We start from the raw sequence: 15,083 nt of genomic DNA, 5'->3' as shown, positions 1-15,083 counted from the left end.
TTTGAGTATATTATCATCAAAAATCCATCATCACAACTAATATTACCTGTGATTGTAATCCTCCTGCCTCAACCTTCCAAGTGTTGGGAGTGCAAGGGTGAGCCACCATGCCCAGCCCCTCTTTCATTCCATGTATCAGAAATTTGCATCTTCTTTCTCCATCAATTAGACTGGCTAGAATTTCATTGATTTTTATCTATATTTTTAATGAACTACTTTGGTTTCTTTAATCTTCAGTAAATTAAAGTTTCTTGTATCTGATTTTACTGAATTGTGTCTATTTTTGTCTTTTCTTATATTTCTGTTCGACTTAAGATAAATCACTCTGCCTCCTTTAATAATATTTTAGTGTATAAGTGTTTCCTGTTTAATCTGTCAGTTGTTGAAAATACTAGTGTCTCCACGTGAATACTAAATTTTGTCACTTCTCCTTTTAGTTAAATCAATTTTGCCTCATTGAATTCATGTGTATAAACACTAACAATGCTGGAGGCATTTTTAATGAATTCACCCTTTTATGATTGTGTAGCATCCTTCTTTGTTAGTGATATTTTTGCCTGTTCTAATTTATCTGATATTAACATATTTATTCAAGCATCCTCTTTATTACTGTCAGCATGGTACATCTTTCTCTGCTTTGTATATGGTATATGGTATTTATCTTTCACTTTGAGCCCCTGCGTGTTCTTTATTTTTCACGTGTATGGGTGTTTTGCCTGCATGCATGCATGCATATATTCCACGTGTGTGCCTGGTGCCTTTGGAGATCAGAAGAGGGTGTTGGGACCCCTGGAACTGAACTGGAGGCACAGATTTGAGTACTGACAATTGATCCCAGGTCCTCTGGAAGAGCAGCCAGTACTTTAACCACTGAGCCCAACCTCAAGACCCCTTGTGTTTGTTCTTCTTTTTATATTTATTAATTTGTTTATTTTACACCCTGAAAACAGTTTCCCCTCCCCCACCTCCTCTCTGTCCACTTCTTTGTTTTTGTTCAGAAAGGGTCAGACCTGCCCCATCTCGGCCTAGTGTTTAGCTATGGGTCTCTGTATCTGTTTCCATCAGTTAAAGGATGAAGGCTCTCTCATGCTACCTATCCACTATTACTAGGAGTCTTAGCTGGGGTCATTCTTATAGATTCATGGATATTTCCCTTGCATCTGGTTTCTACCTGAACTTTAGTAGTTGTGTTGTAGGAAATACACAATTATATCGCATCTCAGGCATTCCAAAATCCTGTAATTTCTTTAGAATAATAAAACAACATTTAAAGGTATTGTTTTTAATTAATATTATCTATTAAACAGTTTATTGAGAAAGACTTATTTTTCATCATGATCTATAGATTCAAAAAACAATTCATGCCGGGCAGTGGTGGCGCACGCCTTTAATCCCAGCACTCGGGAGGCAGAGCCAGGCGGATCTCTGTGAGTTCGAGGCCAGCCTGGTCTCCAAAGCGAGTTCCAGGAAAGGCGCAAAGCTACACAGAGAAACCCTGTCTCGAAAAAAAAAAACAATTCATGTAATTTTAGTCTGGTATTTTCTTTACATTTCAAATGCATTCTCTTCTTGTTTATATGGTTTTTGTTTTATTGTTTTGCATGAATATCTGTGTGTGATGTGTTTGAGTGTATATGTATTTGCATATGTGTGGGCTTATATGTGTGTATGTATGGTAGTGCACACGTCTGGTTGTGTGTGTGGAGGTCCAAAGTTGAGGTCAAGTGGATACCTTCCTCGATCACATTCCACTTTATTCATTGAGGCAGCTTCACTCAGTTGAACCCAAGAGTTCACCTATTATTTAGTCTGGCATGCTCTGGGAATCCCTTGCCTCTGCCTTCCAGTGCTGGAATTATAGTCAGGCCACCATGCCCTGTCAGCATTTATGGAGGTGCTGGGGTCTGACCTTTGGTCCTTATGCTTGTGCAGCAAATGCTTTACTGGTTGACTCATCTAGTCAAACTTTGCATGGTTTTTGATGGGAAGTACTTTCCTTTCTCTTTCTCTTCTATATAGTTCATGAAGTCCTGCCTGTGACTTTTTTCAATGAGTTTTACTGGAGCTTGAATGGAATTTATTTGAATAGAATATATTGCTTTTTTGTTTTTTTGACTTCTCCTTGGTGTTCTGTGAGCTTCCCGGATTCGTGATTTCCTGTAAATCATCTACTTTGAAAACTTCTCAGGAACTATTACTTTAACTACTGTATTTTCTTTTTCTCCCTCTTCTGGTATCCCAGTAATATCTTTTTTAAATTGTTTCAAAATTCTTGTATTTTCTATAGATTTCCTGGTATTTTCTTTTTTTTCATTTCATCTTAATATTTGTATCAACATATTCTATTTTGTTGTAAACATTATTAATTATTTGAGCTTTTTCTTTATCTATTTTGAGCATATTTACCCTCCCCTACTCCTCCAATATCTATGTACCATCTTACACATCCAATGTTGAGATTTCATCCTTTCTTTTTTTCCCCATTGATTCCAGTTTGTGTTACTCCATGAGTCTTGTGAGTAGGGCATGCGGTGAACTGACTCTTTCTCCCTCATAAGCTATCAAATGCTCTATCTCCTCAGTTCCTGGTGGATTTTTTTTGTGCCTACCTTCTTCTCCTCTGTGCTGGAGCTTGTGTGTATGTTGTACATGCTAACACAGTCGCTGTGAGTTCATATGTGCAACTAACTGCCTTGTCGTGTTTGGAGAACACTGATTCCTCAAAGGCACCCACTACCTCTAATTTTTAGAGTCTTGCTGCTCCCTCTTCCAGAAGATCCATGAACCCTGGTAAGGGCAGAGTAACTTCTGCAATAGTGATTTGATTTCTACCTTTCATTTTCATTTTTCCTTAGAAATTTTTCTCTCTCTCTTTGCTTATAGCACCCATCTCTTTACTGCTGTTTACATTTTCCATTAAAGTCTCATAACTTATTAATCACTGTTATTTTAAATTCTCTAATCATTCCAAGCTCTACATTGTACCTGATTCTGATTCTCTTGCTTAATTTGTTTCTTCACAATATGTGTTTCCTTTTCTTTTTTTAGAAAGCTCTGTATTTTGTTGTTGTTACTGTGCTTGAACATTAAACATGATGCATTGAGCCTTTAGTGTGATAATTTATGCTAATGTGTCTAGAAATGGATTGGGCTTAATGTTTTGTTTATAAATGATTAGTTCCTCAATTGCCTTTGTTTTTTGTTTCCTTGAGTTTGAGGTCCCTGTGTGCTTCTCCTCAGTAATCCTCTACACTGTAACTCCTTTAGCTGTAACCTACTCTTGCAAGCTACAGCATACTGCAGGCACATTGGTATTCGAAGGTATAGGAAGATATAGCCTTTACAATATTCCACTTAAATAGCAATTCTTCAGTGGAGTTATGCCTTTGGCCTCTCTGATCTACATTAGTGTTTCCTTTGTACAAAGTTCCCATTCCTCTTTAGTGTGACTAAAAGGCTAAGTGAAGGACTGGGGTGGCAGGTATGCCATTCTTCTGGATGTATTGTAATGTCTTTTTCTTTGAAAAGTGCCCTTTCTTAAAGAGAATGATATAGCTATAGTGCATTGTCGCTTTTCTTTTACTTCTGTCCCGACTATTATAGGAATTCTCTTGGCTCTTCAATAAGAAACAACAGTGAGTTTCCATTCTTAGATATAAATTATACGAATATGGTCAGGGTCTCATTAAAACCATGATTTCCATTTGTTTCTCCTTTTCCTATTTATATAATACCAAATGGTCAACCCTAAACACATACCCCCACACACACACACGTACAACATTGAACAGACTCAGCAAATACCTTTATTTACTTATGTAACAATAATAACTAGAGAAAAAGAGACCATGAATTTGAGGGGAGTCAGGGTGGGGAATATGTAAGGAGGAGAGGGAAGGGGAAAATTATATAATTATATATATATATATATATATATATATGATTTTTAAATTTTATGTGTTTGAGTGTTTTGCCTGTGTAAATATGTGCATCATATGTATGCCTGGTAGCCATCAAGGCCAGAATAGGCCATTGAATCCACTGGAGGTGGAATTATAGGCAGTTGTGAGCTGACCAACATGGACTCTTGGAATTGAGCATGGGTCCCCTGTAAGAGCAGCCAGAATTCTTAACAACTGAGCCACCACCTCACCTCTAATTATATTTTAATTTATTTTAAAGAATTGTTCAAGGTTTAGGGTTTACAATCTAAATATCTGCAAATCAGTTAGGAAGAGAAGATATGTATACAAGCACTTATACTGTAATAAGCATTATGTGTTAGCAAAAAGGAGGTTAAGAGTTGATTTAGAGAATATTTAGATGGAAATCAGTGATGTCTGATGCAACGCCATGAATTTTAAAACTTTTCTATTGGCACACAGTCATTGTACATAACAATAAGTTTCATATTCTAGTTTATCAGCTACTTGACCTCATTTACCTCCATATTCATTCCTTTTCTCTTAATCTACATCAATTACGTGTAAAGCATTTCATGTATCTACATAAAACATAGCATCCACAAATGAAAGGAAACAGCCTTTCTGAATCTAAGTTACTCATGTAACTATGATCTTCAGTTACAACCCTTTTTCTGCTTGCTTACAGTTTTAGTGGGTTTGTCCATGATTATCATGGTAGGAGGAAGACAAACATGGAATTTGGGCAGTATCTTTACATCCTGATCCACAGGCAGCAGGTAGAGATGGAGGGAGGAAGGATGCACTACTGGGCCTAATATGGGCTTTTGAAACTTCAAAGATCACTCCCATGATGCACTTCTTCCAACAAGGCCATACCTCCTAATTCTTCCCAAGCTGTTTCACTAACTGGACACACGAGCCTATCGAGCTATGTTTTTTATCATATTTTTTAAAAAGTGATGAAAATTGTCTGAGTTTATAACTATATCTTCTATTTCGTGGGTCTATCTGTATGTTTTCATGTGAGTACTATGCTGTGGTTGTTATTGTGGATCTATAAGATAACTTAAAATCAACTATGATTATATGTGTAGCATTATTCTTTTTACTCAGGATTGCTTTGGCTATTATGACTTTCATATTTCCACATGAACTTTATGAATATAATTTCTATTTCTATAAAGAATGCCATTGAAATTTTGAATAGTATTGTATGGGTTCTGTAGATTGCTTCTGCTAATGCATCCATTTTCATGATAATAATTCTGTTGATCGGAAGCATGAAAGTCCTTTTTTTTCTTTTTTTTTTTTTCCTTTTTTTCTGGTGTCTTCTTCAATTTCGTTTTGGGAATTTTAACATTGTTATAGCAGAAGTCTTTTACATTATAGGTTTGATTTATTCCTAAGTACTTTTAAAGGTTTATTTATTGTATATGTATGAGTGTTTTGCTTGTACCATGTGTATGCCTGGTGCCCATAAAGGCCAGAAGTGGATATTACATCCATTGGAACTAGAGGTACAAATGGTTGAGAGCCAATATGTGGTATCTGGGAGCCAAACTCTGGTCCTCTGGAAAAAAAAAAAAAGCTACTGCCCTTAACTACTGCGCCGTCTATCAAGACACCTAGATTTATTTGTTTATTTATTTTTCATTTTCCATACCAACCACAGTTCCCCCTCCCTCCCATTCTCCCGCTCCCCCCACCTCCCCTCACCCCTAGCATAGCACAAAGGTCTTTGTGCCTACAGAGCTCCAGAGAAACCAGGAGTGTTAAGCATGTAGGATTAGCTTTCCAAGTGGAAAAGATGTAAAAAAAAAACCTGTTTTGCCATCCAGAAAGCAGGGGGTTGAAAGCAAATCATAGCCTGGTGATCTGCATTTTCTGTTGGGTGAGGCCATATCAAGCTACTGCACCTTGGTCCAGAGGTGGCTAGTAATCTAAAATGGCCCTTACAGCCTAAGCCTCCCCAAGCTTCCACAACCAGGACCAGAGATATCTACTAGTCTAAATGACTCTGATATTATCTGTATTGCCAGAGGCTCCTCTAGGCCCCACGACCAGGACTAGAGGTGACTAATAGCCCAAATGACCTCTATGCTATCTGTATGACTGAGACCAGGCCAGAGCCTTCCTTAGGCCCTTAACCTAGTACAGGTAGCCTATCTCTGTAACTCATCTTCTTGGAAGAAATGACAAAACTTTTTACTAAGTTATCCTGGGTTGAAATTCACTGGGAATAAACTGCCTGATTTCAGACTCTTTTTTTTCCTTTTAACCTTCTAATTCATATTTTTTAAACTTCTTTATTGACTCTTTGGGAGTTTCACATCATTCACCCCAAATCTGTTTGCCTCCCAGTTCCCCCATCTCCTCCTCTCGCCCCTGCCACACACACCCCACAGAAGGAAACAAATCAAAGTAAGCAAGCAAGTGAAGCAAGTGAACAAAATTAAAAACAAAAACAAAAACAACAAAACAAAAAAACCCAACCCAAACCAAAACAATCTCTTTGCCCCTCCTTTCCTACTTCTCCATCTCTTCATTCATCCTGGTAACAATGGAGGCTTCAGTGTGTCATATCGTATACTTCTTTGTCCCATCAGTTTTAGTGGCAAATGTTCATTGCAATGAGTCACTGGTCTGGTTCAAGGCCTCTGGTTTCTGGTACACCATCATCACTGGATCCTCACCAGAATTCATCTGGGATATCCTGTGGGTGCCACGAGTCTTGAGATTTGGGGGGCATCATTCCACAGGACCAGTTCCTTCACTAGCTCCAGCAGGTCATAGATGGGGTAGATGCTAGGGTGGGTCAACCCACGGCCCAGCTGTGGGCCTGGATGGTAGCCAAGCTCTGATCTCAGACTTTTTAGAAGTCTTTTTTTTCTTTTCTTTATTAAGAATTTTTTTCATTCTATATACCAACCATTAATTTCCCTCTCTTCCCTCCTCCTGCTCTCCCCAAGACTCCCCCCAAAACCCACACCTATTTCCTCCTCCAAAAAGGTAAGGCCTCCCACGAGGAGTCAGCAAAGCCTGGTACATTCAGGTGAGGCAGGACCAAGCCCCTCCCCTTGCATCAAGGCAGAGCAAGGTGTTCCACCATAGGTGATAAATTCAGTATGAACTGAATTTTCCTCCTTACCTCTCGTGATTCACTTCCCTGCCTTACACCTACAGAGAGCCCCTCAGATACTGTTTTCCTGATTTATTTTTCAGTATCTTTATTATTGGCAAGTAAGAAATGTACAGATTTTTGTATGTTGATTTTTTTCTGATTTATTTATTTATTTATAACATAAAAACTATCTTGTAAAGAATACACCAAACTTTATAAAGATATATATAAGTAGGTCATATCATGAATCATATGTATATGAGTGTAAATACTCATGAAAAATCAATGGTCAAGCTACCGGCCACATTATTAACAATCTAAGTGTTATCACAGTATGATTGACAGGGGAAGAGTTATATTTAAAAAAGCATCATGAAAACAGACCACAAAACATCCATCAAGTTTGCAATACGATGTCAAAAATTCACACCAATAGAAATACCCAATACTTCCAAATAGCATATCATCAAAATCTAAATGCAAAATAGAAGCAAACAACTAAATCAATTCCTCATTAATATATTCTCTCATTTGCTAAGGCAAAAATTACAGTGTCAACTGAGCAAATACATGTATTCTGAGATGTGTTCATTTAACAATGAGCCAGATCAATAACAGACAAATTACACAGTTTCCAAAGTCCTCAATATTTAAAGAACTCTGTCATAACTGAGAGATAATCAAGAAGAAATATCATTTCTCCACATTTTATGATTGTTACTGGTTGTTTTGGCAGCTCAAATACACTAGCTTTTGCATTCCTTTGTGGAGGCTTAAAATAGTTAACAATGTGGCCCCCTGTGAGAACCACTATGAATGAAAAGCAAAAGTGGTCACTTTCTCCAATGAGACTGCAAGACTTGTAGTGAATATGTATCAGAGATGGAGGGAGGGAGGGAGGGGTACACATTTTATGCAATTTACCAGTTGACAAGCTGATTTTTAATTCTCATACATTGTCTTATTTCTTCAGAATAAAAGGTATGTCGTGTTGTAATGATAGTTTGTAAATATCCTCTTGTTTCTATCTTTAGCTTTTGAAAAATCCAAGAAAATTTCAAAATCTGACTTCTACCTAACTCTATGTACTGTTTCATGTTAAAGAAATCATGGATTGCATATAATATCTGATAGAATACTTCCTGCTCTATAGCTATAGAATTAATGTGTATCCCAAATAAGGCATCCCCTTGAGTATTTTAAATGACATCTACTCAGCTGCCTCCATAAATTTAATTTAATATCCATTTAATATCAGCACCACGTTAGGAAGAATTGGCCACATTTAGTCAATAAAGTTAAATACTGAGGATCTTTTCTAATATAACATTAACCAAAATAAAAAAGGAGAGAAATGGGTAGAGAGAAGGAGGAGGGACTAGAAGACAACTTAAGAAGCCTGAATGATTACACCATCGCTGAGGTGTAAACTAAGACGGGGAATGACAATACAAGAATTTTTTTGTTTCAAATGGAAGAGGCATAAATGAGAGACATAGAAGAATAAGACTTGGTAATGGGAGAAGTTGGGGTGAATAGAGAAATAGCCTAGGAATCTGCTATTGTATTCATCTGATTTACTACAAAGTTTACAAGTTTAGCATCAGCTAGCAACTCAGAGTGGCAAAGCAGCTCCAGAGGCACCAGTGAAATTGTAGTCATATTGAACATTCTTACCCTGATAAAGCTATTGCCTCTGCTCCTGTTCCTTTTACCATACTTGATTAAGAATTAATTTCTACTGTGACATTTTCATACATCCATATACTATGCTCTGGTCACACTCACCACCCCACAATCTCATATCTTCCCCTGATCTCACCAAACCCACTGCTCCTGGCTTTTTGTTCAACATGCTCACACTTTCATGAGTTTCATGCTAGAGTCTTTAAAAACGCTTACGTTTAGGGACATACCATCTTTTTAATATCTAATTGAATTTAGTTTGTTTTTAAGTATGCTTTATGTCCTTGCTCACCCAGGAGATTTTCTTTTTTATTGTGTCCTTATCTGTTTTGGGTATAATGGTGATACTGATTCTATAGCATGAATTGGGGAGCTTTAGTTCCCTTTCTGTTTTGTGGAATTGCTTAAAGAACATGACTATTTCTTCTGCTTTAAGTAGTGACTCCATCTGCGCCTAGATTACTTTGCTCAGAAGTCTTTATTGTCACTTTAGCCTCACTGTTTGTCACAGATTTGTCTACATTCTTCATATTCTTTTGTTTTAATTTTGGCATATATACATATATGACTTGATCTTTCTTTTAGCTTTTCCAACTAATGGAGTGTAAGTCTTTGAAATATACCCTAAAAGTCCTCCAAATTTCATTGCTATCACTAATAAACTCACTTTTCATGTCAACTTTAAAAATCGCACATTCTATCTCTTTTAGTTAGTTGCCTGAATATTATTTGAATTCTATTAATCTTTCCCAAGAAGCACCTTTTGATTTTTCTGATTCACTGATTTTTTGTAATGTTGCTCTTGTTTCCAATTCATTTGTTTTTGCCCTGATCTCTATTATCACTCTCTACTAATTTTCAGTTTTGTTTGTTCATGTTTTTCTAAGACTTTGACATAAATCAAATTAATTATTTGCTATCTCTCTGATTTTTAAACTAATTTATTTGTGTGTACACATTTGTGTGTGTGTGTGTGTGTGTGTGTGTGTGTGTGTGTGTGAGAGAGAGAGAGAGAGAGAGAGAGAGAGAGAGAGAGAGAGAGAGAGAGAGAGAGAGAGAGAGGAGACTGAGCATGTGGTACATGTGACAAGGCATGCATGTGGGATTAGAGTATAAAATATATAATTCAGTGCCTTCCTAGAGTTCGAGTTTCTGTTGGCTCTGATGTTATTATTTTTTCTTTGTTTTCATAAGTGATTTGATACTTTTCTCTTACAGCTTTTGATATTCTTTAGTTTCAAACACTTTGTCTCAATTGTTATGGTATGGGGAGGTTTGTTTCTGGTCATGCCTGTTTGGCATTCTAAATGACTCTTGTGTCTAAAAGATTTTCCCTAGATTTGGAAAAATGTCAAGATCTTATTAAATACTGTTTCAGTGCCTTTCCATCATACTTCTTCTATATTCGTAATGGTCATTATGTTCATTTGATTATTTTGCAGTGCTGGAGATAGAACTCAAGGCCTCTCTCAAGTTATGAACTCTATCACTGAGTCACATCCTCAACCCCATTACTTAAATTGTAGTGGTTTTACTGAGGGATAAGTGACATAGTACAAACTGAAGACAATGCAATTATGTATTTTTATATTTACCTATTAAAAATACCTGCATACACATCACCATAATCAAGCTAGTCACATAATCATTAGCTTCAAAAGGTTTCTCATTTACTTTTGTGCTCCCTTCTCCCACTCTTAACCCCGTTCTCCCCTTTGACGGCAATCTGTTTTCTGTTTTTCAAATTCTTTGCAGTTGTACGAATTTTGCATAAATAAAATAGTGTAGTCTTATTTGTGTCTGGCTTTTTCCTTTAAGCATATTTGTTTTGAAATTTATCCATGTTATAACTATCCATAGATCATTTATTTTTATTGCTAGCATGCTTATTTTATTCTAATATATTACAGATTATTGTTTTTCTACTGATTGACATATTCTTAATTTATAGCTTATGGAAATTTTGAATGTAATTTCTTTGAATATTCATGTAAGCTGTATTGCAAGGAAATAGACATTTGTTTCTTTTGGGTAAATATTTGGGAGTGGAGTTACTAAATTACAAGGTAGACATGTTTTGCTTCCAAAACCTGCCAAACTGTTTTCTAAAGTTGTAAATTTTTACATTCCAGCTACTCCTGTATGGGAATTCTTCATATCCTCTGGAAAATTCAGAATGGACCGAATTTTAAACTTTAACTTTTCTAACAGATGTAATGTGTAATCTCATTGTGGTTTTAAACTGTACTTTCCTAGTGACTGATGCCAGCTACCTTTCAGGTTATTGGCCAACTGTACAGATTCTTTGGTGACTTATTTTTTTTAAAAATAAGACCAATGTTAAAATTGCATGTACATACTAAATCGATTTGGTATATTTTTAGAATTTTATAACTGTTATAAAATGAAAAGCAGATACATTTCTACAAAATCAAGTACAGAATCTTATGGTGGCAAATATTCCAAAGTGGATGAAGAACTTGATTTTCCTGAATTTGATAATTACATATTACACCTATTCACGTAATTTTCCATGGCAATGTCATCTGCAATGAATTCTCTACATAGGCTCTGTGGATGTAGATAAATGAACCTGTGGCATGTCTTTTTTTTTTTTTTAAGTGGGTAGCTTGTTTCCTCCTTACTGAGTTTTACTATGATATTCTGGATACAGATCTTTTGTAAGATATATGCTTTGCAAAAATTTTCTCCTAAGCTGCAGCTTGTGTTTTTATTTTCTTAGAAGGAGTGCAAGGCTGGGATATTTTTTTTTTACATAGCTGAACTTGTCATTTTATTTCTTTACGGATTATGCCTTTGGATCTGTACCTATTTTTTTTTACCTTAATCCAAAGTCTCAAAACTTCTCTGTTTGGCTTTGTCTTCTGGAGGTTTTATAGTCTCAAATTTTAAGTAGAAATGTGGTCTATTATGAGGTATTTTTTATTATAAAATGTGATATATAGAAACAATGAACAATTTATTAAAATACTATCACATTTCCAGATAATTAGCTTTGACACACAGGTTTGCAAGGTAGCCTGCAAACTTTCTAAATGTGGGAATTCATTCTCACCATATTTTTCATTTGCAAATTCCACTGAATTTTCTCCACAAACAGCTATGGCATCTGTGAACAAACTTCTTTTTTTTCTTAATTGGATGCTTATTTTTTTTTTCCATGTCTAGGTACACTTCCAAGGACATCTGGTACAACATTGAACAGAAGTGAGAGTGAATTTGAGCCTGGTGGTCTGTTAGAGAGTGAGAGGCAGGGGAAGTGTGAATTTGAAGCCAGGGTGAGCTTCTTCACTCAGTTCACTAGACTGCAGCTCACAAGAGCTTGCCTTGAGTCAGAGTTGCTGCTTGACTTAAGTCAACAGAGCCACCTATGGAGCAAAGGGCAGCGTGTATCTCTCCATCTGTGAACAAGCAGATCTAGTCTAATCCTGCCACTGAGTAACCAGAACTCAGTTGCTGGGGTATTTCAAAGTCTGCTGTAGAATGAAGGTCAGATATTCTGCCTGCTGAGTCATGGACTTGCATGATTCTAAGGTAGAAAGCTGCTTCAAGATCTGTTAGCAAAATCGCTCCTGGAAATCCACCATACATTTGAATTACAGACCATTTCAGAGTCCACAGCTGGGACTGAATTTAACATGCTTGTGACCAGATGCAAAAGTCGTTGTCCTTCTCTCACGTCCATTTGTGGATGGTGATGACAGCACAAATGCAAATAAATTTGGCTATAGTCAGTTCTTTAGTGGGTTGAAGCCATTTGGGGGTTTAGAGTGAGGACTGCCTTAGAGAGTGTGCCTTCTCAAAATGGCTCTCCTAAATGTTGGGCCTTGCCAGTATTTCACCATGTCCTACCTGAAAGAGAGTGTCCACAGATGCTGTTTTTTCCTGGAGATTCCTGAAAAAGGACTGCTGCTGAGAAGGTGAAGATGGGGGCACCACATATTGTGTCGTCATCAGGTTTTTATTAGGTGTGATGAAGGGTGAGATGTTTATGTTGCCATTTCTCAGTTTGATAAAGCTTTCTTCTATTCCTGTTCCTTCAGATTTTTTAAATTATCATGAATAAGTGCTAGATTTTGTGAAAATATTCATCTATGTAAGTTGAAATGACCTAATGGTTTGTCATTTTTAGTTTGTTAATGCAGTGTATTCAATTGATTTCCCTCATACACTATTAACTATACATTCCTGAAACAGACTCCACATTGTCATCATCTATTATCTTTTTATACATTGCTTGATCCTGTAAATTTGTTTATATCATTTAGCTTTACATTTTCATTGATTATGTATGTTATCTTTTAGTGTTTTTCTTTTGAAGTCAGTATCTAATGTAAGTGATTTCATTTTAACATTTTCATACATATATGCCATTGTATTGTGCTTTTGTCTAATTCTTCATATTATACTAAATAAAAAGAAAGTATTCTTCTTTTTCCATGTGCATAAGTCATTTTATTTCTTTTGTAAATGCTGAACCCGTCTCAGTCTTGAATTTTCTTTATGGAAACATAGTTCAAATTTAACTTCAATACCTTTATACAAACAGGACTGTTCAGAGGGTAGATTTCTTTTTCACTGAACTTAAGTAATTCATGGTTTCAAGGAATGTGCCCAATTCAACTAAGTAGCTGAATTCCTATGAATAAATTTGTTCATAATATTTACTTCTTGACATTGGAAAAGTGTGCTTTTCATTTCCTTCCTTCCTGTCCTGCTAGAAACTGATGACTATGATTAATCATCTCAAAGGGTTTAGTTCCTACTGTTTTTCTGACATTGATTTTATTGAATCCTCCTTTAAATTCTATTGTCTTTTTTGCTTACTTTGTATGTAATTTGCTTTCCCCTTTACAGATTATTTTAGTGTGAAAAATTGGCCCAGTGGTTTCTTATTTCCTAAAGTAGGAATGGAATGCTGTACATCTCTCAGTATTACTGACATGGTGGACTTCCACAAAGTTTCTAGGTGATTTTAAATTCTATCATTGCTTTAGAGAAATTTGATTATGACATCATAATACAGAAATTTCTTCATATGTCTTAGATATGAGGTTTCCTGAGCTTCTTTAGGCTATCACTTTCACAAACCTGAGAAAATTGTTGACTATTTTTAATCTTCAAACATATTTTTCAGGTTTTTAAAATTGAAAATAAAGGATTTTTCATACAATATATTCAGATTATGGTTTTCCCTCCTCCAGCTCCTCCCAGTTCCTCCCCACCTCACCTCCCACCCAAATCTATACTCTTTCTTCTTCAAACATATATTTATTTAGTACAAATCAACATCCTTTTTATTAAATAACAATAGATGTTCATTATTCATTAAAATCAGTTTGTAATAACCAAGGAACTATGGAAACAAACTATCAACTCATGATACAGGAGCGAATCAACTCATTCCGACATTAGAGGCAGCAATGACTTGATCATACGACACAGCAAAACCTATCAGAAAGGCCATCACTTCACCTCTACTACCACACTAGACAATGGTTTGGACTCATGCTGTGGACATTCTCAATAATGTCATCTTTGTCAATGTATCGAGTCACAGGGACTGAAGAGCCACCCCATCACAGTGTTTACACATTCCCATCTCCTTGGTTATATTTCAAATTATTGTTAATGAATGAAAACAAGCCAGACAAAGTCAAAGGCAGTTTAGGTTGGTCTTTCCTAAGAGAAAAATAATCAAATGTTTGTAAAGAAAATCCTCCCTCATGCAACGAGTTTCTTAGCAGAAAAATAGAAATGTTGAACACACCCTACACTTTTGACACAGGACTTGGAAGACTCAAGCTGGAACTGACCTGGAAGCCTCACCTTGAGGACCAGCTCTCATAATAGCTAATGGTGCTATGCAAGCTGCCAATGCAAAAAGCAATGAATAGTCCGACCTAGTTCTAAAACCACAATGACCATCACACCAAGGGTGCAATAGGGGCACTTACATCCTGGAGGTACCTAACAGCTGTCTAATTAGACTTACGGCCCACTAAGTAAGAGGAATTCATGCTTGATACTAGAAATCTAGTCCACAACCTGTTTCTGTGAGGTCATGGACCCAACAGAGGAGAACCTACTACTGAGACTTTCCTAAACCAGTGCAATTAGCTACTGCATTCTAGTAACAACCCTCACATCACAGATCAGTGTGGCTCTCACTCCTCATCAAATAAGCTTTGTTTGCAGCAGATGCAGACCATTGCAGACATCCACACACCATTCAAAACACAGAGAACAACTGACTGTGGGGTGCCCAGCCCTACTTGTTATACCCACAACACATTTCCTGCACACACGTTTCTGAAAAGTTGACAGAA

This window comes from Peromyscus californicus, unplaced genomic scaffold (assembly GCF_007827085.1).
Source record: "Peromyscus californicus insignis strain IS unplaced genomic scaffold, ASM782708v3 Scaffold_10__1_contigs__length_136768540, whole genome shotgun sequence".
Classification (NCBI taxonomy): Eukaryota; Metazoa; Chordata; class Mammalia; order Rodentia; family Cricetidae; genus Peromyscus; species Peromyscus californicus.
The sequence above is the reverse complement of the archived record's forward strand: the minus strand, read 5'-3'. Positions refer to the sequence as shown.